The sequence below is a fragment of the Bidens hawaiensis genome, unplaced genomic scaffold, assembly GCF_021521415.1.
Source record: "Bidens hawaiensis isolate Kalapana, Puna unplaced genomic scaffold, B.hawaiensis_p1.1 tig00061376_1, whole genome shotgun sequence".
NCBI lineage: Eukaryota > Viridiplantae > Streptophyta > Magnoliopsida > Asterales > Asteraceae > Bidens > Bidens hawaiensis.
The window spans coordinates 13,963-19,574 of record NW_027501046.1 but is presented as its reverse complement, the minus strand read 5'-3'; the positions used below and the strand labels follow the sequence as shown (position 1 = coordinate 19,574).

At 37.0% G+C, this 5,612-nt stretch overlaps 1 pseudogene; it reads left to right on the top strand.

Moving 5' to 3' along the window:
- The first annotated feature begins 2,665 nt into the window (after positions 1-2,665).
- LOC143603354 (phytosulfokine receptor 1 pseudogene) lies at positions 2,666-4,748 on the top strand (annotated as a pseudogene).
- Positions 4,749-5,612: the final 864 nt, after the last annotated feature.

Below are 5,612 nucleotides of genomic sequence, written 5' to 3'. Positions count from 1 at the left end.
GATCCCAATTTAGTTGGGTGCCTAATGAGTAGTCACAAAGGTATTATTGTTGGTTTCACAAAGGTATTGAAAAGAGATTTTAGAGTCAGCGTTATTCACCAGCTTTGTGCTGACGTATTTTCCCACCCATATTACAGGGAAACAAGAAAGGTTAGAACAGACAAGCAAGAAGGAATAGAAGATTGGAGTTATAGTCATTAGATGTTATCTGATGGCTCAGATATTTTATTTGGAAATATTATAAAAGAGATGTTTTCCAAGAAATGTATTTGAAATATCAAACGGGTAATTAAACCCGACTTTTTAATAAGTTTTCAATAATAATATTTTACTAAAGACTTCCGCTACAAACCGCAACTCTTATTTATTTACAAAACAGGTACCAACTATTGGTCACACGTCTAGGCCCTAAAGTTGGGGTGTGACACATTGTAAGATTCAGTTAGGAATTGGTGATAAATAAGTTAAGGCAAATATTGGAGTTGTATTCTTGGTTGGAGTGGTGTTTATATTTAGGGTGGGAGACCTACTGTTTGAAATTTGGGTTGTATTATTACTATTGGTAATATGCTTCCAGCTAAGGAATGAAGTATCTAATAGTAATAAGATGAATGTTAAAGCTATTGGTGTAGCTAGGGAACACGAGTGGCGCCCACCGTGGCATGACACTAACACGGCTCCGACTTCCAACGAAACATTTCAATGGCATCTCCCGTGTTACTTTGTGACCATTCGATCTATTGTTATCAGAAGAATTAAATGGCGTGAACCATGGAGCGGGTCAAACCAAAGAGTACATGGATGATGCAATTTCTTTTATTCTAATTTATCTTGTGATTCTTGGGGTCAAGAATTTTATAAGGGTGGAGTATTGTTACGTGTCGTTTTAGTTTATTTGGGTTTTAAGTACTTCGCATTCTATAGGGGTAATATGAGTTGTTATCTGTTTGTTTGAGGATTATATTTGCAACTCTAGTTTTTATATAATGAATGAATCGTAACCTACTGGAGGATATCCATAATTTAAGTAAAATATATTTATCTCTTAGTTTCTTCTTTCATACGGTTTCTAACCCTATCAAGGGGGTTTATAAGCCAAATGGGTTCCCTCACCTATCAGACTAGTCTTTTGGGTTGAGTTTTTCTGTTTGACTTGTAACATTGGTATCAGAGTCAACCTCAGAGTGGTGGCCCGCGGAGTGGTGGCCTGGAGTGAGCCTGCCGTGACCAACGTGGCCGTGACCAACGAGGACTCAGAGTGGTGGTCCGCGGAGTGGTGGTCTGGAATGAGCCAGCCGTGACCAACGTGGTCGTGACCAACGAGGACGTTGAACCTTAAGGAGGGTGTATTGTTACGGACTGGTATGGGACTTGTCCTACATCGGTTGTATAGGCAACTAATGTGGGGTTTATAAGTCAAATGGGTTCTCTCACTTACCAGACTAGTCTTTTGGGTTGAGTAAATATAATCCTCAAACAAACAGATAACAACCCATATTACCCCTATAGAATGCGAAGTACTTAAAACCCAAATAAACTAAAACGACACGTAACAATTTAGGCTTATAGAACCAAATCAAGAGTTACAAATATAATAAAATACAATCAAACAAGCTAATGATATAGCTTTTACATATTGAACAAAAGAAATATGTAACATGGTGATTCCGTAACCAATCAAGTGGAATGTTTGGAAGAGATCAGAGAGCAATTGTGATTGGCTTCATGTCCTTGGATGTGCACAGAAGCATCTCATATAAGTACACAAATGACAATGAGAGACAGCATATATCCAATACTCTTAATTTCCTTGAATGCAGGGTTGTGTATGGGGCGGTTTTGAATCAAACTCATAATCATAAATGATATATCGGTTAATGGAAAACCATAACCATAACCGATCCATTATGGGAGTTTCGGTTAATAGGCTTTGAAGGCTATAGCGAGTCGGTTAATTGTAACCAAAAAAATATAAATGGGCCTAAAGGTTTGGTACCGGTAAAAAAAAATTGAAATATATAATTTATAATACTAATACCAAATATTAAAAAAGGGGCATTATATATTCCAACAATGAAAGTCAAGTTAATTAGATAACAAACTTTGAACCTTAAACATCAAATTGGTATAATCATAAACATGTTTGGTAGAAATTAATCTCAAACATGTTATCGGTTAAACAAACGGCTTGGTTCGGTTATGGCTGGTTTGGAATTATCTTTAACCAAAACCGACCCACATTTGGTGGTTTTCGAAAACTCATTAAACCGACCCATCGGTTATGTCAGTTAACGGTTATAACGGTTAAGTTGTTCACCCTAGAATACAGAGACGGTCCTATCTTTCCTTTATTGCCCAAATCAACCTTCAATTTTCCTTATTATACCTCATAAAAAAACAATATAAAAAAGAATTAAGATGTTTAATAATTTTAAGTTTGAACATTCAATGTTATTTTCTATGAATATGGGTGTATTGTAGAATAGTAATGTTTTTCCAAATGTCCTGGAAGAAAATATAGTAAATTAAACTAGATAATATTTAAAAAAGAAGTTTATTATTTTTAGATACACGTGTCATTAATACTCATGGAATCCTGGTCTCTAGTAAACATTGACATGTAATAATAATAGGATAAGAGAACCATTCATGAAATTTCAATACTTCTGGCTTCTGTTATGGAGATGGTTGTAGCATTGCAGATATGGGTGCTTTTGCTTATTCCTGGGTCCTTTCAAGCTCTTGTGATCTCAGAGAATATGACATGCAATCCCGACGATCTAGGAGGATTAGCAGGCTTCGCCAATGGACTGGAATCACCTATACATGGCTGGCCTTCAACTTCATCGTCGTTGTCCTGCTGCAACTTAGAAGGCATCACTTGCGATACCTCGTCTGGTCGGATTGTTAAATTAGAACTTGCAAGCAAAAGATTAACTGGTAACTTATCTACTTTAATATCCAATATAGATCAGCTTAAAACCATCAATCTTTCACACAATTTCCTTTTTGGCCCTCTTCCGATTTCCCTTTTTCATCTTCGTCATCTGGAAGTTGTAGATTTGAGTGGTAATAATTTCAATGGCGTTTTACCGGTTAGTATTAATCTGCCTGCGCTTCAAGTATTAGACGTATCTGATAATTTGATTAGAGGTTTCCTTCCATCTGGTTTATGTGTTAACTCAACCCGAGTTCGGGATCTTAGATTTTCTGTGAATTATTTCGAAGGGGTTATTCCGGTTGAATTAAGCAATTGCGCTTTTCTTGAACGCATATACCTGGCTTCCAACTTTCATACAGGCGACATACCAAAATTCTTATTCGAGTTACCAAGATTGCAGGAACTGGCTCTTGAGGATAACAAGTTCACCACCATCACCGGAATGGCTAATTCCTTTAGTCGTCTGGTTCGTTTGGATGTTTCATCCAACAGGCTCTCAGGAAACATACCTGATGTCTTTCATAACTTTCCGAATTTAAGTTATTTCTCAGCTCAATCAAATTATCTATCCGGTGCAATACCTCCATCATTGTCTAATTCACCGTCTATTTCTTCTCTCAACTTGAGAAACAACTCTTTAGATGGTTCGGTTGATTTTAACTGCTCCATGATGGTTAATCTCACCTCTCTTGATCTGGGCACAAATAACTTTTCTGGAACAATACCTTCAAATCTTGCTTCTTGCCGAAAATTAAAAGCTATAAATCTTGCAAGAAACAAGCTCACAGGCCAAATCCCAGAAAGTTTCAAGAACTTTGAATCTCTTTCGTACCTTTCACTTTCCAATTGCAGCTTCAGTAACCTCCAGGCGTCTCTTCGAATCCTTCAGCGCTGCCCCAATCTAACTGTGCTGATCCTTACAAGGAACTTTTTTGCCGAACAGCTGCCATCTGATGATGATCTCCAATTCAAATCACTCAAAGCTCTCGTGGTCGCCGATTGCATGCTCAAAGGGAGCATTCCTCTGTGGATAAACAATTTGACTCACTTGCAGCTGTTGGATTTGTCATGGAACGATTTAACTGGAACGATTCCAGCATATTTTGGCAATTTCAAGTCTTTGTTTTACTTGGATTTGTCTAACAACTCATTGTCAGGTGAGATACCCAAGAATCTAACACAGTTAGAGAGCCTGATTTCAAGAGATGTCACATTTGAAGAGTCATCCCCATATTTCCCATTTGTAAAGAATAATAACATGAGCAATGAAGGGTCGAGATTACAGTACAATCATATAACGAGATTTCCGCCACTAATTGACCTCAGTAGCAACCAACTCACCGGCCCAATCTGTCCAGAGTTTGGAAGCTTGAAAAGGCTACATGTTCTGGATCTTAAACACAACATCTTATCAGGACAGATTCCCGGTTCATTATCAGGTATGAGGAGCATAGAGACGTTGGATATGTCGTACAACAATCTGACAGGAACAATCCCTGCATCCTTGGTGAAACTAAATTTTTTGTCAAAGTTTAGTGTTGCTTATAATAATCTAACAGGGATTATTCCTTCTGGAGGCCAGTTGTCGACCTTTACCAACTCTAGCTTTGAAGGAAACCCAGGCTTATGTGGTGATTATTTTGTCAAGTGTACGGAAAATCAAGACTCGTTGCAAACTCCAACATCTGAGGACAATGAAGTTTATACCGTTCGTTTGCTTGCATCGACTGGGTTTGGAACTGGTTTCCTTGTCACCGTCATCTCATGGCTGGTAATTATTCCAGCTAGAAATAGGGGTAGGCACTAAAACACAAAGTAGAGGTTTCATGTGTTTTCCCATGGCTGAAGATATATTAAAGTCTATCTTGTAATTTATGTTTTGTTAATAAAGAAACTTATGAAAATTCTCAGTGTAAATACTCCCAACTACTCAATGTAAATACATAACCGTTTAGCGTTGTCGTAACTGCTAGCTTTCATGTGTTCTCCACCGTTTAGCGTTTAGTGGAGAAATCATGTGCTCACTAATGGATGTTGAGCTTCTTCTCTAGTCTCAGTTAGCTGGGCTTCTTGTATTTTTAGCAAGGTTATATAACACCGGCTTAAAATTTTCTATAAGTTTTTTTTAATCGATAAATTTTTTTTTAATCTTTATCGTCTGTGGGACTTGAACCCAAGACCTCTTCATCTCAAACCTAGGTGTTTAAAAGGCTTTGTATTTGCCAATGAGTCACCAACCCATTGGTAATTTCTATTAGCTAGTTGGCTCGAAACAAATTATATTTATTAGACAACGGTGAAGAAACCGATATCTATATTGTCACTAACCGCCTTTTTGTTAAATCAATGATGAACAATAATTCAATCCTAAATCAACATTGATGATTACAAATTAAATAGCTATTGATATCAAATGCAGTTGAATAACTCAAAATTGTTTAACCAAACAAAGTAAACATAAAGATTCGACTAAACGAAAGATTAAATCAGAATCTATATCCAAGAATAGGTAAGAACAAATTGAATTCAGGTACTAGCATAAATCCTAGGCCCAAACATAGCCAAATATAATAATAAATAAGAGCTTGAAAGATTGGAAGAAGATGATTCCAAATCTAATGTGCGGATGAATTAGAGGAATGCAAACCGAAGGAAGCATGCCAATGCTTGC